This window comes from Maniola hyperantus, chromosome 25 (genome assembly GCF_902806685.2).
Source record: "Maniola hyperantus chromosome 25, iAphHyp1.2, whole genome shotgun sequence".
Taxonomy (NCBI): domain Eukaryota; kingdom Metazoa; phylum Arthropoda; class Insecta; order Lepidoptera; family Nymphalidae; genus Maniola; species Maniola hyperantus.
The window spans coordinates 2,045,313-2,068,737 of record NC_048560.1 but is presented as its reverse complement, the minus strand read 5'-3'; the positions used below and the strand labels follow the sequence as shown (position 1 = coordinate 2,068,737).

The 23,425-nt window shown below is 37.8% G+C and overlaps 1 protein-coding gene across 1 annotated transcript in view; it reads right to left on the bottom strand.

Moving 5' to 3' along the window:
- Window positions 1-22,835, bottom strand: part of oc (ocelliless) — an 83,425-nt gene extending 60,590 nt beyond the window's left edge. The window contains exon 1 of the mRNA XM_034981679.2: window positions 22,423-22,835. The gene's annotated coding sequence lies outside the window, so the exon portion shown is untranslated. The remainder of the gene's footprint in view (window positions 1-22,422) is intronic.
- Window positions 22,836-23,425: the final 590 nt, after the last annotated feature.

The window sequence follows — 23,425 nt, the reverse complement described above, 5'->3', positions numbered from 1 at the left end:
ATAGATCAATAACTAGGTAAGTATTAGGTAGATATGCATAAAAATAAATAGAAATCTGTTTTAAAATGTACCTACCTACAGGTAAAAGCCCTTTCATATTTTGACACTCTAGGTACTTGGTATAGTTATCTTACTTTGAAAATTGAAAATACCTACTAATATTAGTTCATGAACACATTTTATTTTATTTTATATTATTATAAAGGCACACAAAACAGGTTTCAGCTATAAATGGACCAAATATAAATAAAAAACAATATTAATTTTAATTTTTTTTGTATTTATTTAATGTAGGCAATTCACGATTTGCGGATTTTTTCCTTTATGTAGGTACCTGCCTACCTACTTGTGCTATAAAGCGTATCTAACTGCCTTTCATGATTCTAGGTCTACGGGAAGTATCTACCTACCCTACAGGTTTTCTTCACAGACACGACGGTCAGACAGACAATAAAGTGATCCTATAAGGGTTCCCTTTTCCTTTTGAAGTACGGAACCCTAAAAACTTAGGTAGGTGTAATTTGAACTACAATTGCTATGCGCACTGTAATCTGGTATCAAGATATGAACATTTTATGCAACAGTTCTTTACTTACGTGCGTAAAATATAACGTTACACGTTAATCTTACAATAAAATTGTGGTTAGGTAATTATTCTGTTATACACAATCTCTAAACTAAAATGACAAGTCTAAGTGTAGGTCTACCAAGGTACCCTATAAATATACCTACCCTTTATAAATACCCAATACCATATAAATATACCTATCTAGGTTTTCTTGACAGACGCGACTGCCAGACAGGACAGACAGGCAACTAAGAGATTCTATAAGGGCAAAAACGGAACCCTTATAGGATCACTTTGTTGTCTGTCTGTCTGTCAGTCAAGAAACCTACAGGGTACTTCCCGTTGACCTACAATCATGAAATTTGGCAGGTAGGTAGATCATATAGCTGACATTTGGGGAAAAATCTGAAAACCGTGAATTTAGGGTTAGATCACACAAAAAAAATTAAATTGTGATCATGAACTAGGTAATAATTAGTTTTTTCAATATTTGAAGTAAGGTGACTATATCAAGTGGGGTATCATATGAAAGGGCTTTACCTACTTGTGCATTCTAAAACAGATTTTTGTTAATTTTTAAGCATCATAGTTTTTGAATTATCGTGCAAAATGTCGAAAAAATACGACTTTTGTACGGAACCCTCGTTGCGCGAGCCTGACTCGCACTTGGCCGGTTTTTTCCCTTTTGTGGTACGGAACCCTAAAAATAGCCTAAAAACGCATTTCTCTGCTATCTGTCTTTTTATGGAACCAGCATGATATATTTTTTCTGCAAACGAACAAAGCATAGATCGAAAAAAGCAAAATGACATTGCGTTCTGAAATCCAATTAAACGTTTCCTCTACGTGACTTTTTCGAATTTGGAACACGCATTGGATCCATTTATCGTGCCAGTTTCGCTTGAATATCGAACGTGAGCTAAACAAATAGAACGCGCGATTGTGTTACCATAGACCATAGAGGAATACTTACTATTTAGTATAGGTTTTACTGTTCTAAATTGCAATGTGTGTGGGACGGGCCGTACCTATATCTACAGTAAAAAACGAAGACAAGTGATAGTACCTACCTACTGATAGATAGGTAATTATTACTGGTATGATACCACAAAAAAATGCGAAAAAAATATTTAAAAAATCCTATATTTTGTAAAAGTTCACGATATATTGCAAATAAAACATCTGACTGATGCTAGAGGTCAATTAACGTTGCGTGAGTAGGCCACTCGAGTCAATGCCGTGTCGCAGGCGGGGCATTGACCCGAGTTTTGCATGCTATACATTGCGGGTTTGAAAGATACCTACTGAATCACTAAAACTACAAAATGAGGCAAACGGTTATTGGTATTGGATTGTGTTTAGGTAGTATAACAATAACGCTAAGTTTTTGCTAGCGTTCTGGTTACACCCTGTATAAATCAGGTTGCTATAACTTGCTTACCTGTGCATTGTTGAGTCTACATCTCCTAAGGACAGTCAGTGTCAGTGTAAAACGTATACATTGAGTGTGTTTTAGATTTGCGTGTATAGTAGTGTCGCAGAATTGGTAGTGTCGTGTGCTAGTGGTGCGTTCCACCTATTGCTTGCTTTTCCTGCTTCTTTAGTAGTGGTCGATGGCTCCGCTAAATACCAACTAGCGGCTCTGGATGCTGTTGATCGTCGAGCTAGGAGACTCATAGGCGAACACTCCCCTTTACTGGCGAAACTACAAAGTCTCGATCACCGCCGCAAGGTCGCCGGCTTATCAGTGTTTTATAGGATATATTTCGGAGAGTGTGCTCAGGAACTTTTCGATCTTGTCCCCCCTTCACCATTTTACCACCGAAGCGCAAGACGTCGGGCGAGTTTCCATCCTTATGTCGTCGACATTCCATCTACACGCACGAAACGTTTTGCGTCATCATTCCTCATACGTAATGGCTAAGGTTTGGAATACTCTTCCGCGATATGTGTTTCCTACCAATTACAACCCGGGTATCTTTAAAACAAGAGTGAACTCTATCTTCTAGGTAAACGCGTCCCATCTTAGGCCACATCATCACTTCCCATCAGGTGTGATTGTGGTCAAGCGTATACCTATAATGAATTTTTTTTAAAAAAAAGGGCGAGCGATGCATCTCATGCTGTACCATATAGCATGCAGATTTTTCTGTTTTGGCGAATCATATAGCGTATTAAGGTTATTGTTCCTTGTGTACCTACCTACCTACCTACCTACCTACCTACCTACCTACCTACCTACCTACCTACCTACCTACCTACCTACCCACCTACCTACCTACCTACCTACCTACCCACCAACATAACTAGCTATCATGGACTTCCGCAAAGTACCTAACGCCGGCTTCTATCAAACAAGTAAACTTATTGTAGGTAGCTAGGGAGGTGTTTTTAGGGTTCCGTACCTCAAAAGGAAAAACCTACCTACTAGAAGGTATGTAGGTTGGGTAGGCACTAGGCATAAGTAAGTAGATTTGAAACGTCTCGTCTATTCAGTCTAGGACTTTAGGAAACGTCTAAAGTACCTAGTTACCTATAGTAGATACCGAATTCAAATGACCTTGTGGTAGGTTTAAAATAGAATGGCAAATCATCTAATTTAAATCAACCATAGAGATAGTAAATCAACTAAGTTTAGACGTCGCGTCGTATTTCTATTTGACAGGCTATAAATTATATTTTATAAAACCGGCCAAGTGTGAGTCAGACTCGCGCACCGAGGGTTCCGTACTACGGTCGTATTTTTTAGACATTTTTCACGATAAATCAAATATTATAATGCATAAAAATAAATAAAATGTGTTTTAGAATCTACAGGTAAACCCCTTTTATATGACCCCACTTGGTATATTTTAATCTTACTTTGAAGGTTGAAATGAGGAGGTTTCCAGGCAACGTTCGAGAAAATTTTCATAGATGGCGCTGAATTCTAGAACCACTAAAGATGATAAATAATACCTAAGTATATCTGTATGATCTATGCTTTAATGTTTAGGTCGTGTCAATCAATGACATAGATGAAGAGTAAGAGCTATCGTGCACTGCAATTTTCCTTACGTTTATTCCCCACAAAATCTGTGAACTATAATAGAAGTAATTAATTAATTTCAAATCAGATTTAAATTTAAAAATTTAAAGCATAGATGATATAGATATAGGTATTATTTTTCACCTTTAGTGGTGGAAGTTTTCAGCGCCATTTATGAAAATTTTCTCGAACGTTGCCTGGAAAACTTATTTAAATTGAAATTACTATTTTGCGCGGATGACGTACGGCTGTGCGGGGCGCCCCCAGCCCGATTGCCACCTCGTTCTGTCGCGAGCTATACCTATATTGTAAACAAAAAGTTGCATCATCAACATAAATCTATCCAAAAGTGGCAGTGAATTGCTACCGACCCACTAAAACTAATTACTGTCATTGTGCCAAACAGAACGGGTGTCGAAACTTTTTTTCCAACCAGAGGGCGTATAAGGGCGTCATTCAGAACCCTAGGGGGTAAAGCCAAGGGCGTACCACTACTCATTGTTATTAGGCACCATTATTCGGTTTTACCCCACTACGCTGAACGGAACATCTGCCTTGGTGTGTTGTAACTTTAAAAAAATGTGATTGTCTATGGTTCTTTTTTAAATAATGGGTGTTTTATTGTGTCGTGTTCTGGTTGGAATGAATTTTTATGTAAAGTTTTATACTTACATATTACATAGTACCTACTAGCTGATGGCCGCGACTTCATCAGCGTGGATTTAAAAATCCCGTGGAAACTCTTTGATTTTCCGGGATAAAAGAAGCTTATGTCACTCTCCACTCTCCAGTGGCCCTACCGCGGTTGTTTGACAGCTACAATGTCACGATCGCAATCATCTCTGATTGGTTAATGCTCGCTCACTACCTATTGGCCACAATGCATTGTTGCAACAAGAATCGCACAAATTCAGCCAATCAGAACAATTGAGATTGTAATAATGATTGATGCAGGTTTTAGACAATCGCCCTACTGGTCTTAAACTATAGGTACCTATGCACAAACACACGTCGATCCGTTGCTCCGTTGCGACGTGATTGAAGGACAAACCAACAAACAAACACACTTTCGCATATAATAAGGGTAGATACTTACCTACTGATTAGGTATGTAGGTAATTTGGTTACAGCAAGATAATTTAGGTAAGATCTAAGTCGGTCTGCGTAAAGCCTTTGGTTACTAATAGAGAGAGAGCCAGCGCGTGCAAGACCTTCGTCTTCTAAATATATAAAAGGAAAAGGTAACTGACTGACTGACTGACTGACTTATCTATCAACGCACAGCTCAAACTACTGGACGGATCGGGCTGAAATTTGGCGCGCAGATAGCTATTATGACGCAGGCATCCGCTAAGAAAGGGTTTTTGAAAATTTAACCCCTAAGGGGGTGAAATAGGGTTTTGAAATTTATGTAGGTAAGTAGTCCACGCGGACGAAGTAGCGAGCACAAGCTAGTTATTTTATAAAAGCTGAAAGTTTATCGAAGAAGTCGAGAAACGCCTCATACTCCGATTGCCATCTCAACCTGTCGCGGACTGTAGGGGAAAGGCGTACAAAATGACATAGGTGGGTCAAACGACATAGTCGCATTTCTCCGAAACCACGGTTCATTTAGTTCACCCACCGACATGTAGAGAGCCGCTTAGTAACATCTCGCAACCTGTCGCATAGCCAGTACCACACGCAAGGCCATTCGACGCAGACGGCGGTTTAAATTTTTTGCGAATTTTCAGTTATGTTCAATTGGATTTTGTTTTATCGTAAAAGTAAGTTAATTTGTTACATTTTTCTGTCCTTCACGCCCCTGTTAATTGTCAGTAGATTAATTCTAACTAAGATTGTGTTGAAATTCAAAATTATTTAATGGTTTTATTGTTCTTATCGTTGAAGTTATAAAACTACTATGTGGACAAAATGACATACCCTTTGTTCGGACTAAATGACATAGTGTGTCGTTTTACCCACCTAATTTTTTTCTTTTGTTTTAGATACTGATTATATCTTGATTTTATAGATATTGATTGATATTCATCAATCAATATGCCTCGTAATTATCAGAAAAAGACGGACCGTCAAAGCTGGAGTAAAATCTCAATGAAGAAAGCTATTGATGCTGTTAAGAAAACCGAAATGGGCTGGTTAAGGGCATCTAAAATATATGGCGTTCCACAAGCTACGCTAAGAAGACACTGTAATGAACAAAATAAAACTATAGCCCATTATAATATATGCCATTTTGTCCACTCTATGTATGTCATATTACCCGCCTATGACGGACAAAATGGTTTTTGTTCATGTTTTTAAAAAAGTTTATTATTTTTGTTGTATTTTTATTAAGCTGATTGATCTCTTTAATTTTAATACATAATGAACCAAGGAATAAACAGTTCGATTAATAATGTTAAAATAATTAATAAATAAAGATTTATGACTGATTTGGCGGAGGGTATGTCATTTTGTACGCCTTTCCCCTACCTACATTGTACCTACAGTGCGACAAGGGTCTCTTGGCACTTGAATGACATTGACAGGAGGGCGCTGTTGGAGAACAAAGGCTTAGAATATTCAAACAAGAACAAAGGGGGCACTTGACGGCAACGTTAGTTCCGATTTTCGCCACGCGCCAAGATAGCCTTGTCGCACTGTAATATAACTTGCGTAGCCTTTTTTTTAATTAATCATGGAACGGCCCTGGGTTCCAGCCTTTTTAATGTTGTGTTTGAACAAACTGAAAGGCCAGAGAGCGCCCCGCTGCGACGGAAGCCCCGCGTCACCGTCGGCACTTAAGGCTTCGCTTAAACAGATTAAGTTCTGACGACGGCCTTATCAACTTAGCAGGCAGCGCTCCGTGAGGTAATGAATGGACAAAACTTTCCTCATTTCAATATCATCATCATCATTATCTACCCATCGCCGGCACACTACCGAGCTCGGGTCTCCTCTCAGAAAGAGACGGGTTTGGTCACAGAACATTAAATATGGAGAACTCTCAGGCATGCACTTGACAACCTCCCTGGCGCAGTGTTAGGCACTGTGGACTGTGGTCTTATTCCTGGCAGGCAGGAGATCCTCAGGAGGAGGAGGAGGGGGAGGGAGGAGGATTCGGTGTCGGGGCGAAACGTGCGTCGAGTGTGCTTTAGGATTTGCGTGGTGGTGGTGCGTATTGCTTGCCTGGTGGCCGCTTTTTCCTGCATGTTTAGCAGTGGGAGGGCGGGCGGTGCATTTCGCATGCTGCATGTTGCACCATACCTACAGATTCGACCTGTTTTAGCGAATTATAGAAGAAAGAAAGAAGAAGAAAGAATGTTAGCGTTTAAACTAAGTACCGTGAGTGATTTCCATTATAAATACTATCTGTCCCGGCTTACTCACGTGTGTAGTCGACGTTAGCCCGACTAGTTTCGAACCCATCCGGGGTCCTTTTTCAAGGGAGTCCGTCCGCCCCCCCCACCCCAGCCACCCTCACAACGGGCTCTACGGGCAGCGGCACGTGCGTCCCGCAGTCAAAACCGCGGCGCGTGCGCGGACGGACTCCCTTGAAAAAGGACCCCGGATGGGTTCGAAACTAGTCGGGCTAACGTCGACTGACTACACACGTGAGTAAGCCGGGACAGATAGTATTTATAAAAGAAGAAAGAAGCTTTTGGTTCATTGTATATCATGGACTTCCGCAAAGTAACGCCTGCTTCTATACATCAGTGTCTAACATAATATGAATTCTGAACGATAGCCACCCAACCCATTTGACATTATTTATTTTTAATCTTTAATTGAGGATTATCTACGCAAAATTATTTAATAATAAAAAAATTACGAGACATTTTCACCGCGTGCGATTAATAACGGAGGGCTGGCTCAACGGGTCAGCCTGGCTGTCCAGCGCGGAAATGCAGCCAGTATTCTTGGCACCTTTCCACGCGGACATGATTTTTAAGTATATTAATTCGATACTTAAGGCTAGCTTTAAGTTTTGTTGTAATATTTTCATTAAAAATAAAAAGTAAAAAAAAAATAAGTCCTAAGTAGGTATATCACATAAAAGAAATACTTTATTGCCATTACAAAACCTCTCGAGCCTCAATAGCTCAACGGGTAAAGGAGTGGACTGAAAACCGAAAGGTCGACGGTTCAAACCCCGCCCGTTGCACTATTGTCGTACCTACTCCTAGCACAAGCTTGACGCTTAGTTGGAGAGGAAAGGGGAATATTAGTCATTTAACATGGCTAATATCCTTATTTAAAAAAAAACCGGTCAAGTGCGAGTCAAGCTCGCGCAATGAGGGTTCCGTACTACAGTCGTATTTTTTCGACATTTTGCAAGATAATTCAAAAACTATGATACATAAAAATAGATAAAAATCTGTTTTAGAATGCACAGGTGAAGACCTTTCATATGATACCACATTTGATATAGTTATCTCACTTCGAAAGTTGAAAATACTAATTATTAGTTCATGACCACAATTTAATTTTTTTTGTGTGATGTAACCACAAATTCACAGTTTTCAGATTTTTCCCCGAATGTCAGCTATAAGACCTACCTACCTGCCAAATTTCATGATTCTAGGTCAACGGGAAGTACCCTGTAGGTTTCTTGACAGACAGACAACAAAGTGATCCTATAAGGGTTCCGTTTTTCCTTTTGAGGTACGGAACCCTAAAAAATTGCCATTTGTAGGACATCGAATTACTAGATAAGTGGATATATACGAATTACGACCATGCTTTAAAATGTGGCGTCGAACGATGTACCTATGGCGGCGTATAGCGTTGGTTAAATAGCCATTCATGATTTCGTATCTCCAAATACAAACACAACTAAGCAACCTAATGATGTCTGTCTGTAGAGACGTCTTTAGAGCGTAACTTGGTAGCAACAAAGGAAAACGCTGACTCAGCGCCGCCGTGTCCAATTAACTGAACATGAACATGAATGCTGGCTTGAAGGTACGTCAGTACCTACTATTATAGAGGGTGTAACCAGAACGCTAGCAAAAACTTAGCGCTATTGGCGCCGATTCTCTTGTCTTTCTCTAAACTAAATTTAGACTGTCTGCATCCTTTTCTTTTTAATATGCTAAAAAGGTACGGAACATGAATTTTACAATTAAAGACTCTAAATTGTAGTGCACGCTAGAAATTTAAACAATAGACTCGCGACTGGCAGCTAAAGTCACGAGGTTTGACAACTCTAAATTAAATTTAAAACTGTCAAACTGTATCTGTCATTTTCTAAATGCATTAGTAAGAAGAGGATGTGAATACTCTAAAATTTAGGTGTGCACAGAATCAGTACCATGGTTAGATATACGTACTACCTAAACACAATCCAATACCAATAACCATTTGCCTCATATTGTAGTTTTAGTGATTTAGCATTTTTCAAACGCAAAATGTATAGCGTGCAAAACTCGGGTCAATGCCCCGCCTACGAACGCGGCATTGACTCCGAGTGGTCTACTGACGCAAAGTTCGTTAAGCTCTGACGTCAGTCAGATGTTTTATTTGCAATATACTTATCGTAAACTTTTACAAAATTACCAATAGGATTTTTTATATATTTTTCGCGTTGTTTTTTAGGGTTCCGTACCTCAAAAGGAAAAACGGAACCCTTATAGGATCACTTTGTTGTCTGTCTGTCTGTCTATCTGTCTGTCTGTCTGTCTGTGTCTGTCTGTCTGTCAAGAAACCTACAGGGTAGGTACTTCCCGTTGACCTAGAATCATGAAATTTGGCGGGTAGGTAGATCTTATAGCTGACATTTGGGGAAAAATCTGAAAATCGTGAATTTAGGGATAGATCACACAAAAAAAATTAAATTGTGGTCATGAACTAATAATTAGTATTTTCAACTTTCGAAGTGAGTGACTATATCAAGTGGGGTATCATATGAAAGGTCTTCACCTGTACATTCTAAAACAGATTTTTATTTATTTTTATGCATCATAGTTTTTGAATTATCGTGCAAAATGTCGAAAAAATACGACTGTAGTACGGAACCCTCATTGCGCGAGCCTGACTCGCACTTGGCCGGTTTTTGTAGTATCATATACATATATCAGTAATCATCAGTAGGTAGGACCAATCACCTGTCTTCGTTTTTCTATCGTTCTGGTTACACCCTGTATACGTATTCTGTGTTGAAGGTTAGTTAGGCCATGAATAAATGTATTTCGGCTACAATCACACACTATGTATTTGTTTACAGTTTACATCCTGTGGAGACTGGAGACGTTACGTCATTGAAGTGAAGTGGCGTTCAAAAACCGGCCAAGTGCGAGTACCTTAAAAGGAAAAAACCGGCCAAGTGCGAGTCAGGCTCGCGTAACGAGGGTTCCGTAAACAGTCGTATTTTATTTTTTCGACATTTTGCACGATAATTCAAAAACTATGATGCATAAAAATAAATAAAAATCGGTTTTAGAATGCACAGGTAAAGACCTTTCATATGATACCCCACTTGATATACTTAGTTATTTTACTTCGAAAATTAAAAATACTAATTACCTATTAGTATTTTCAATGACCACAATTTAATTTTTTTTGTGTAATATAACCACAAATTCTTTCAAGTTTTCAGATTTTTCCCCGAATATCAGCTATAGAAGACCTACCTCCCTGCCAAACTTCATGGTTCTAGGTCGGTACGGAACCCTAATAATTAGTATTTTCAATATTTGAAGTAAGATAACTATATCAAGTGGGATATCATATGAACGGGCCTTCACCTGTGCATTCTAAAACAGATTTTTAATTATTTTTATGCATCACAGTTTTTGAATTATCGTGCAAAATGTCGAAAAATACGACTGTAGCAGCCTGGCTCGCACTTGGCCGGTTTTTACTACTGTCCAAGGATCAAGGTATTCTTCGGGCGCGGCGATGTATCGAGTCTAATGCATCGAGGTTAATAAAATCTACTAGGTAGGTATCGCAAACTTTTCCATAGGTAAGTATAGTTAGACATGTACTACCCGTGCGCGATAAGTTGAGACTCGCCTGGAATGCAACCCTCCGCCCGCTTGGCCTGTAACTTCCCCTCAAGCTCCCGTGTTGTACTGTAGACAACGCCATTTTTTTAACATCTTAATCTCGTACTTGCTTACGTCACACAACGACGACGCGCTCCGATTTTTGTCTACAGTACAACCACGCGTCTGTGACGTCACCGCCCCCCAGGTCTCAACTTATTGCGCACGAGTAGTAGGTACCTACTTGCACACTGAGCCGTAGAAATAATGTAAGGGAACACGTAGACAATAGTTTCTTATCTTCACACTATGTTAAATATGAATCTGAATGTATCTACCTACCTATGACGCCTTACATCACGCCATGCGCATAGCTGGCCGTGGGAAGTGGGCTTAATTGATATTTCATGATGCATCTACTACATACCTACCACATGAAATGCCGTGCATTATTTATTCTACTTTAAATAAAACTAACTGACCCGCCCCGGCTTCGCTCGGGTGAAATTTCGAAAATCGAGGTGGGGGTGGAATTTTCAAAAATTCTGAAACACATAGGTATTTCTTCTTTTGTGACCGAAAACCCAAATACCTATTTTCATGCAAATAACTTGAAAAATTACGGACTTTCATATAAACTTTCATCCCCTATTTAACCCACTTGGTAGTAGAATTTTCAAAAATCGTGAAATAGGTAGGTACGTTTTATTAATTATGTAACTAAATGACGGACGATAATGTTTGTTGATGATCTTACCGTCAAATCACTATCGCTAATCATCATCATGATCCATCGTCATCACCGGCTCACTACAGAGCATGGGTCTCCTCTCAGAGTGAGAAGGGTTTTGACCATACTTAGTCACTGGCCATGTGCGGATTGGTAGACTTCACACACCTTTGAGACACATTATGGAGAACTCTCAGGCATGCAGGTTTCCTCACGATGTTTCCCTTCACCGTTAAAGCAAGTGATATTTAATTAATTAAAACGCACATAACTCCGAAAAGTTAGAGGTGCGTGCATGGGATCGAACCCCCGACCTCCGATTAGAAGGCGGACGTCCTAACCACTAGGGTATCACAGCTTATTATCGCTAATAGACCATGTAAAACATTAAGGGATGCAAACGTCCCTATTACTTTTTTTTATTTATTTATTTTTGTAGAGACAAACAGTTACCTACCTATTATTTTATTTATTTCGTACCCTTACTATCAAACATGGCCAATTAATTTTAATTGTTTGCCCTTTGCATCGTTCCGAAGATTAGATGAAATCAAATTGAATAGTTAGAGGTATAACGCGTAGACATTTTAACAGGGGGGGGGGGGGGGGGGGGGGGGGTGGGGGTCATATTAGCAAATCTGGTTCTTCAGCTAAATGAAAATCAAAAATATTTTTATTCAAAACATTTACAAGTACTTTTGAATCGCCAAATGCAAGATGCGAGATAGGTAGAACTTTTTAATTAGCATTAAAGTTAAAAAAGTAATATAAATAAGTAAGCTAAGGAAACATGCACGCCTTGCAGGATGGATGCTGGATTCTTCATGATGTACCTACCTACCTATTATCCTAATTTAACCATTATAATTTTTCAAAAATAGTTTCTTAGCGGATGTCTACGTCATATCATTAGCTATCTGCATGCCAAATATCAGCCCGATACGTCCAGTAGTTTGAGCTGTGCGTTTATAGATCAGTCAGTCAGTTAGTCAGTCACCTTTTCCTTATACATATTTAGATAATAGCTAGGTATTATTATATTGGCATTTATCGACTTACATTAGCTACTGTTGAGTGTTGACCACCTTATCAATTTATAATCGAATTTATCACTTAATTTCAACAAACAAGTAAGTAATTAGATTGTAAAAAATCCATCGATCGTGAAATAATCTAGATCTTGACACGGCGTCTTATCAGTTATCGTCTTATCAGTTATCAGTTAGGTATCGCAGGACGTTGCCAAATGTTGTCTATAATCTTTATTTATCACATTTTTTCAAGTAATTAACGATAAAATACAGTTGTGATTCGTTTTTGTACTTAAAAAATAAAAGCGAAAAATGTGGGTAGTTTGAAACTTATTTAAGCCTTGAGGGCTCCGTACAATTTTGCCTTAGGTAGGTATTTATCTGAAGTTTTTTTGAATTTAAGATGTTTTTATTTTGTTATTGTGTTAGGAAGGTATAATAATAAGTTAATAACTGTCAATTGTATTAAGTAAACTTAAATGTAAATCTAAATATATAAATGGAAAAGGTGACTGACTGACTGACTGAGTGACTGACTGATCTATCAACGTACAGCTCAAACTACTGGACGAATCGGGCTGAAATTTGGCATGTAGATAGCTATTATGACGTAGGCATACGCAAAGACAGGATTTTTGAAAATTCAACCCCTAAAGGGGTGAAATAGGGGTTTGAAATTTGTGTAGTCCACGCGGACGAAGTCGCGAGCATATCTAAGCTAGTTAAAAATAAGAACCGCACGTCACCTGCGCTCGCCCGCACCGGGTTAGCGCGGAGGCTGTGCGGGGCGTTCCCTCTTCAATTGCCATTTCAACCTGTCGCACATTAAGATACCTTTGGAAAGCACTACAATAAACACTTCTTAAGGGTTTTTACGTTCGAGTTAGGGAACCCTAATAAGTCGAATAACACGCGTAATACGCCCGTATTGGCAGATTAGCGTGTAATGTCGGCTGAACTCAGATTATGTACTTTTATACGATTGTTTACTTAATATTTTAATAACTAATTGCGCTTAAACATGGGGTTTTAGTTGTTAAACCTTTTTGGGATTTGTTCGAGGCGTTTGATCGTGATAACTTGGCTTTTTGTTAAATCCATATCCTGTATCCATACTAATCTATACCTATATATAAAAGGAAATGGTGACTGACTGACCTGACTGATCTATCAACGCACAGCTCAAACTAACTACTGGGCAGATCGGGCTGAAATTTGGTATGCAGATAGCTATTATGACGTAGGCATCCGCTAAGAAAGGATTTTTTAAATTCAACCCCTAAGGGGATGAAATAGTGTTTCGAAATTTGTGTAGTCCACGCGGAAGAAGTCGCGAGCATAAGCTAGTCCATACTAATATTATAAATGCGAAAGTGTGTCTGTCTGGTACTTAGGTATCTTTTTACGACCTAAGTAAGTACATTCATAATTGACGATTTTGACGAGAGATACCTTGCATCCCGAAGACGGACCTTACCTAACTCTTATCCCAAAAAAAATAAAGTTTCCACACGATTTTGAAACAACCATCGAGGGTCGGGGATTTTAAAAAATTCAACCCCTAAGGGGGTAAAATGGGGGTTTGAAATTTATGTAGTCCACGCGGACGAAGTCGCGAGCATAAGCTAGTGGCTAATAAAGTAGATAAGGCTAATTAATTATATATTTATTAGAATGATAATTAATTATAGGTGGAAATCACTATAATTAATGGAATGATAATACTTAGTGCTTAAGTTTAATCTTAATCCAGTGTCAAATTTTTAATTCGAACAAACAAATGCGTAGGTAGGTACAGTACGAGGCCAAAAGTGATGAACATCGGCTTTTAGAATGTGTTCCAGAAGTATAGGGATGGTCTTCAATAATAGTCAGTTTCCAATTTCACTTCACTGTATTTTTAACCGACTTCAAAAAAAGGAGGAGGTTCTCAATTCGTCGGAATCTTTTTTTTTTTTTTTTTTTTTATGTATGTTCCCCGATTACTCAAAAACGCCTGGACCGATTTTGAAAATTCTTTTTTTGTTTGAAAGGGTATACTTCAAAGTTGGTCCCATTTCAATTTGGTGAAGATCTCATGAACATCTTCGAAGATAGATACTGGAACTCCTCAACGGATAAGAGTAAATTGCTCGCGATCAGTGTAATAGCTTAGTAAACAGTAGATTTTTAACCAGTCATAGCATAATTCCATGGGGCCACTAAAAATTGTGAAATAAAATTTTTTTACAAAAAAAATAAAAACCGACTTCGTTACATAAACACTAAAAATTGAAAAATAATTTAATTTATTACCGAATATATTATGTATACAAGAGTTAATATAGTTCCATAATAATATTTTTTGGGGTCGGTGCCAATGAGGTGCCATTGTAGAGTCCCATAAAAATATGAAGTCTAGACGATTCGCGCAGCTAAAGCTAATTGGCACCGGCACCAAAAAGTATTATTATGGAACTATATTAACTCTTGTATACATAATATATTCGGTAATAAATTAAATTATTTTTCAATTTTTAGTGTTTATGTAACGAAGTCGGTTTTTATTTTTTTTGTAAAAAATTTTTATTAAGCATACTTAGCTTGCGCCTTAGTCTGACCGCCATTTTTATTAAACCTACGCTTTTTATACTAATTTGACAGGACAGCAAAACTGATATATTTTAAAGGTTGGTATTATTTAACTTCCGGTATTTTACAAATTGCAAAGTGATTGAACTAAATGATACTTCCTGTGACGTCACAAATCATTAACGTAACAATTAAATCAGCTAGATGTTAAACATGACACAAAATATGTTGATTCAAATAGTTAACAATTAAATATGACTCATAGTCCATTCCCGCCAGATATAAATAACAATCAATCCATTGTATAAGTCTGGATGCCTCATGATGATGGCAGCCATGGAGATGTGGTTTTTGACAAATGACAATCCATCTTTGTAGAGCGTTGTCTCTGTCACTCATACCCATATGACGCTTTGTCGGTCTTAACGACCGAGACAGTGCTCTACACATCTGCTGTCTCCTTCTAAAGATCGATGTTCAACACTCTTGGCCGCGTATACTGTATCTATCTAGTATATTAGGTAAGTATAACATGCCTACCTAACCAAACTTTAGACGTTTTAGAATTTTAGTTCCTAGGTATTTTTTTAATTGGCCTTTTCTCGCGACCTAGCATACAGTGGCGTGCAGCTCATAGAAGCATAAACGCACTGCTTACCCTTATTGTAATAAATCAATGCTTATTTTTCATTATAACCTGCCGTAAAATAAGTTCATACCTAAATGCATACCCTGGCTTGAACTCCTGTGCACGCCACTGCTAGCATACCTAATCACTACCTACCTATAATAAACAAGCTAAAGCCCGCGACTTCGTCCGCGAGAATTTAGGTTTATGATTTTTTTTTGGAACTTTTTGATTTGTCGGGATAAAAGTAGTCGTCTGCAGTTTGTCACTCTGTCAGTCATGTCTATACCCAATTCTCCCAATATTTGCCGCTTTACCCCATATTTTCCAAGATTCCATGATTACGACATCATCACCATGATCAACCCAACGCCGACTCACTACAGAGCACGGGTCTCCTCTCAGAGAGAAGGGTTTTGACTATAGTCTAACCACGTTGGTCAAGTGCGTATTGGTAGACTTCACACACCTTTGAGAACATTATGGAGAACTCTAAGGCATGCAGGTTTCCTCACGACGTTTAATTACTTAAAACTCCGAAAAGTTAAAGGTGCCCGGGATCGAATCTTCGACCTTCGATTAGAAGGCATGAGACTTGCTATGAAAATAAGCAAAACATACCCTATTTTTGCGGTTTTCACGTCAGGTCGAATTCTCTAACAGCGTAAGCAGCAGAGCTTACCTAGGTATTTGCCAGTAAGAGTTAGTACCTATAGATACCTACCTACCTATAGGTAATATCAGTAGCGTGCAACTCATAGAGGCATAAAAGCGCTGCTTACCCAAGAAATAGTTAACTCGGTTGAAATTGTTCAATGCTCATTATCCTTTGACTTGCTTACCTAACAACTGCTTACCCTGGCTTTAAACCCTATGCACGCCACTGGGTAATATGGGTGCCTCATTGAAGTTTTGTATTACACTCCTTTTTTCATTTTTGGCAGTGCAAAATGATAAAAACGTAGACTAAGCCTCTATCGGAATACCTATCGCAAGCAAAGTGGGGTGCAAAACATAAATGACAAGGGCGTGCCCCAACCACGCCCCGGGGATGGAGGGTCGTAGCAACTATCACAGTGGCATCTAGCTCTATTGTGAGGGGTAACCGACTTGGAAACAAGGTGCTTTGATATTTTTTTTAGTTTCGGAAAAAAGATTGGTTTAGGTATTCCTAATCGGCCTCATCTCCTCTCAAATGCTAAAGCACAAATTCATTTTTCGAGATTTTTGCTTTGATTTCCGAGGTGCGGCCGGGCAAAAAAAACCGGCCAAGTGCGAGTCAGACTCGCGCACCGAGGGTTCCGTATACCTACTACAGTCGTATTTTTTCTTTCCCCTCCAACACACGAGAAGATATCCCTATCTCCAACTAAGCGTAATGCTTGTGCTCGGAGCGAGTAGGTACGACACGACAGTATACTTAGTGCAATGGATAGAATAGAATAGAATAGAATAGAATAGAATAGAATAGAATAGAATAGAATAGAATAGAATAGAATAGAATAGAATAGAATAGAATAGAATAGAATAGAATAGAATAGAATAGAATAGAATAGAATAGAATAGAATAGAATAGAATAGAATAGAATAGAATAGAATAGAATAGAATAGAATAGAATAGAATAGAATAGAATAGAATAGAATAGAATAGAATAGAATAGAATAGAATAGAATAGAATAGAATAGAATAGAATAGAATAGAATAGAATAGAATAGAATAGAATAGAATAGAATAGAATAGAATAGAATAGAATAGAATAGAATAGAATAGAATAGAATAGAATAGAATAGAATAGAATAGAATAGAATAGAATAGAATAGAATAGAATAGAATAGAATAGAATAGAATAGAATAGAATAGAATAGAATAGAATAGAATAGAATAGAATAGAATAGAATAGAATAGAATAGAATAGAATAGAATAGATAGAATAGAATAGATAGAATAGAATAGAATAGAATAGAATAGAATAGAATAGAATAGAATAGAATAGAATAGAATAGAATAGAATAGAATAGAATAGAATAGAATAGAATAGAATAGAATAGAATAGAATAGAATAGAATAGAATAGAATAGAATAGAATAGAATAGAATAGAATAGAATAGAATAGAATAGAATAGAATAGAATAGAATAGAATAGAATAGAATAGAATAGAATAGAATAGAATAGAATAGAATAGAATAGAATAGAATAGAATAGAATAGAATAGAATAGAATAGAATAGAATAGAATAGAATAGAATAGAATAGAATAGAATAGAATAGAATAGAATAGAATAGAATAGAATAGAATAGAATAGAATAGAATAGAATAGAATAGAATAGAATAGAATAGAATAGAATAGAATAGAATAGAATAGAATAGAATAGAATAGAATAGAATAGAATAGAATAGAATAGAATAGAATAGAATAGAATAGAATAGAATAGAATAGAATAGAATAGAATAGAATAGAATAGAATAGAATAGAATAGAATAGAATAGAATAGAATAGAATAGAATAGAATAGAATAGAATAGAATAGAATGTTTTTTTAACTCGGCAGTTGCTCTTTTTAATTGGGATGGGATTTGAACCGCCGACCTTTCGGATTTCAGTCCACTCTTTAACCGTTGAGTTATTGAGGCTCTAAACGGTTAAATATTAAATAGGTAGATAAATAAGATAGGTATATAGATTCGATAGCTATTCAGCGCGGGTATGCTGCCTGCATAATGGGCACCCTTACCTAGGGCTCAAAATTTTGATTCTTAGTTTTAGTTATTTTAATTTAATGATATTTTTGATAAATAAATCTGTAGAACTGTATTTCTCTAATGAAAATAATAAAACTTTCGCATTTGTTCTAAGTATCTATTAAAAAAAAAGATAGGTGGACCGTATACAAACGCAACAATAAAATATCATTTTTAAATGATTTGTTCTTTAATGAAATGAAATGAAATAATTTATTTGTATGAATATGGGAAGACAAGGTGTTTACAATAGATAGCTATTAGAGTGTATATGTTTTATATATACCTATATATATTTATATATATATTATATTTATAGCTACATTGCGACTCCCCGTCTTACAGTTCTATAAGTTCTTAAGTAAGTATGGGTTGCCTGGAAGAGATCACTTTAGTGATAAGGTCGCTATCCTGTATTCTTACTCTCTGTAAATCTATTAAAAATAAAGTTGTTTTAAATTAAATTAAATTAAATTAAGCCAACATACCTATCCTGCAGTCAGGGCAAAAAAATCAGTAAAAAAAAATTCCAACCCTGCTTGCTACATGGCCCATGGATGATCTTTAGATGATACTGATTTATCAAACATCGAATAGAAAAATGTTAAATATACAAGAGTTTTTGAATATTAAAAAAAAAATTCAAAGACGTTCCGCCGCGCAATAAACTAAAATGACAAAACTTACAACCTCTTTTCACGCATTAAAAAACAATAAATAATTCCCATACGGCTTAATTTCCGGTCAAGCTATGTTATGTTAACACAGACTCAAAGAGAAGATAGACGGTGTATGGGCCTACAGTAGAGAAACCATTCTAAAAAAGCGAATTTTATTTTGAAGCAATACCAAATAGGTAAATATTTTGTGAACGGCTAAATTTCCGATCATTTTATTTACTAGCTTATACCCGCGATTTCGTGGAATACACACATTTCAACGCTAAGGGGTTGAATTTTAAAAAATATTTTCTTAGCGGATGTCTACATCATATTAATAACTATCTGCATGCCAAATTTCAGCCCGATCCGTCGCGTGCATTCTCGAGGGTTCCGTCTAACTCTTTCCTTTAGTCTGTGCGTTATAAGAATCGTTTTCTCACTGTCCATTAAAAAGTTTAAACGATAAATTTTGTAATATTTTATCAGGTAGTCATTTTGAAGTGTTAGTTTTTGATAAATAGGTAGGTACCTACCTACCTGCATCACTGCATGCCGTGGCGTTATCTATTTAGGTGGCATAATACAACGATAGGCCTAAATTCAATCTCTACATAGTACCTATAAAATAAAGTCGCTTCCCGCTGTCTGTATGTACCTAAGTATGTATGTATGAACGCGTAGATCTTTTAAACTACGCAAAGGATTTTAATGCGGTTTTCACCAACAGATAGAGTGATTCAAGAGGAAGGTTTATAGCTATAGTTTAATACTCAAAAAATTAGAGATCCCTAGAGAAATTGAGAAATTGTGAATTAGGTCGGAAAAAAATCCTCTCATTTGAGAGTTTCCGAGGCAATGACACCTCTTACCTTATTAGTATCTACATTGCACCCATGCGAAGCCGGGGCGGGTCGCTAGTAATTCTATAATGAGTTTTCTTCGTTTTAAGCGGTGATATCCTAGTGGTTAACCTGACCTCTCCCAAATGGTCAGGGTTCGATCCCGGGCGACCTCTAAATTTTCGGAGTTTCTATTTAGGTGGCATAATACAACGATAGGCCTAAATTCAATAACTCTATAATGAGTTTTATATATATCATAATCTTCTAAAGCTATTTTAAGCAGTGATAGCCTAGTGGTTAAGACGTCCGCCTGACAGTCAGGGGTTCGATCCCGGGCGACTTCTAACTTTTCGGAGTTAGGTAGGTATAGTCCGCGACAGGTCGAGATGGCAATCGGGGAGGGAAGCCCCGCACACCCACACTACCCCCGCGCTAACCCGGCTGATGGGCGGGTGTGTCGGGTCCCCACGCCTCATACCCGATTGCCATCTCAACCTGTCGCGTACCTACCTACTATAGGTACTTAGGCAGGTACCTATGTGCGTTTTAAGTAGGTATCATCATCATTATGATCAACCCATCACCGGCTCACTACAGAGCACGGGTCCCCTCTCAGAGTGAGAAGGGTTTTTGGCCATAGTCTACCACGCTGGCCATGTGCGGAATGGTAGACTTCACACACCTTTGATAACATTATGAAGAACTCTCAGGCATGCAGGTTTCCTCACGATGTTTTCCTGCACCGTTAAAGCAAATGATATTTAATTAATTAAAACGCATATACTTAACTCCGAAAAGTTAGAGGTGCGTGCCCGGGATCGAACCCCCGACCTCGGATTGGAAAGCGGACCTCCTTACCGCTAGGCTATCACAGCTTATTAAGTGGGTGTGTAATTAAATAATTATTTGCTTTAACGGTGAAGGAAAACATCGTGAAGAAACCTGCATGCCTGAGAGTTCTCCATATAATGTTCTCAAAGGTGTGTGAAGTCTACCAACACGCTGTACGCACATGGCCAGCGTGGTAGACTATAGCCAAAAGCCTTGTCAGTCTGAGAGGAGACCCGTGCTCTGTACTGAGCCGGCGATGGGTTTATCATGATGATGAAGTTCGCACGCAACTCGCACCCTTGCCATAATCTCCTTTATTTCCTCATCTTTTTTTTCCTTATTGTTGAGTGCCAATTAGCTACTCAATTATATTACGATCTAGCCTAATGTATGACTAATAAGTAATTTTATTTTAACCTAAACTTTTGAGATTTCCTCATCTGTGCCCAAAATGTTCTCAAAGGTGTTTGAAGTGTAGAAGGTATAAACTCCCATACGACACTTCTGAGAGTGAGATCCCAAACCCGAGACCTCCCACTTATAGGATCAGAGCATTCACCACTGCGCCACGGAGGTCGTCAAAAATTCTATCTAATAGGTAGGTATTCATCATGATCAAACCATCGCCGGCTCACTGCAGAACACGGGTCTCCTCTCAAAGTGAGAAGGGTTTAGGCCATAGTCTGCCATGTTGGCCCAATGCGGATTGGCAGACTTCCTTTTGAGAACATGGAGAACTCTCAGGTAGGCAGGTTTCCTCACGATGTTTTCCTTCACCGTTAAAGCAAGTGATATTTAATTGTTTTTAAAAACGCACATAAGTAACTCCGAAAAGTTAATGGTGCGTGCCAGGGATCGAACCCCCGACCTCCGATTAGAAAGCGGACCTCCTAACCACTAGGCTATCACAGCTTATAGGTATTAGGTAGGTACCTACAACCTATATAGTTGGAACTTAAAAATAGGCTGCATTGCACAAAGCACGTAGAGGTACCTACCTAAGTATCTAGATTCTAGCTAGGCTAGGTAGGTACCTACTTAGTGTAGAAATAGGCCTACCGTCCGAGCTTTATCCTGTAATTTCTTGCGTCGCTTTGATTAAATTAATGTACTTAGATAGGTTACTCCTATATTATTTACTAGCTTATGCCTGCGACTTCGTCCGCGTGGACTAAGTACCAAACCCCAATTTCACCCCCTTAGGAGTTTAATTTTTTTAAATCCTTTCTTAGCGGATGCCTACGTCATTATAGCTATCTGCATGTCAAATTTCAGCCCGATCCGTCCAGTAGTTTGAGCTGTGCGTTGATAGATGAGTCAGTCAGTCAGTCACCCTTTCCTTTTATATATTTATCTAGTAGTGAATTTGTTTAAAATCTATGAAATCTAGGTAGAAGGGTACCTACCAGCGACATAAGTAGGTAAGTAGGTAGGAACCTTCACTATACATGTTATTAACACTAGGTTACTTAGGTACCTACTTACCTACCCAAAACATTTCTTAAGTAATCCTACCTACCTACCTACTTACTTACTTGTGGTTACCATTTGGTTAGGTACCTAATCTTTTAGACTAAAATCATACTTTTGACACAAAAAGTTAAAATGGCGTGTGAGAAGTCATTTTTGACGTATTATATTCGATTTAATGATTTTCTAAAGTCTACCCTTTTTTACCATCATATTATGACACATTAACAAACGGGGGTCAATGAACTTCCTACTCCTACAGACAAAAATAAAAAACGTTCTGAAATCGACTTATATTAGAAGTAATATTAGACCCTAGATTCGGAGCAAAATTTAAAAAAAAAACTTACCTCTTCGCACTAAAATCCAAACTGGCACACAATTCAGTGTAAACTGCACTTGACCACCAAAGAAAATCTATAAAATCAATCGATCACTGGACACGTTACGCCACACAGGTGACGTTTTTTACAATAATAATTATTATTATCTTATCGATATAAAAAACGCACTTTAATCGCCATAAAAATTTCCTAATTACGCGTCCTTGACAGAGTGCGGTGAAAAAAAAAACAATAAATACTTTTTAATAGTAATTTAAATGTTGGGTTTCTAAACTTAAATTCGTTGTCTACTAGGCCGCTCGGGTTAAAAAAGAAAAGAAAAAAGTAATTGTAATGCACAGAACACACAGTCCGTATTCGATTTTTCGATTGTCCTATGCGCGAGTCGACACACGCGTTCGCAGTCGATGCGAGACTGCCGCGCGGAGTCGCCCCCCGCGTCTCCGCCCCTCCCTAGGCCCCGCACAGTTTTTCAGGTAAAAAAGAGAAAAAACCTCTGTTTATTATCTATTTTTATCTATTTGGCGACAGTTTTTTGATTACCTGTAAGTGAGATCGGTAGTTTTATGGTGTGGTGGGTGGAATAAAGGCGTGATTAGTGTGGGTCGTCGGCCATTGTGGTAGAATCGTAGAGCTCTTTGTTTTATGGGCGTTACGGGCCGTAGCACGTGCCACAGACGGTGGCGAATGGTGGAGCCATTTTCAACACTTTCAAGTTTACACTTCATTTATTTTTTTGCAATCGTTTAAGTAATAACACTTAATTTGTTAGAATAAAAGTTTTTGTTTTTTATTCGAAGCTTATTTGTTGTGTTTAATATTGATTGGATGTGTTAAGTTGCTATCATCAATAAGTTGTTTTTAAGAGAAACCTATGTAAGAGTTAAAAATTAAGATTGGCCTAGAGGCTATCTAGCTCATATAATGAAGAATTGAAAATAAAAAGTCGGTCTATCCGTTTGAACGCTACGATGCCACAAACAAACACACAAATATACCTACTTACCTA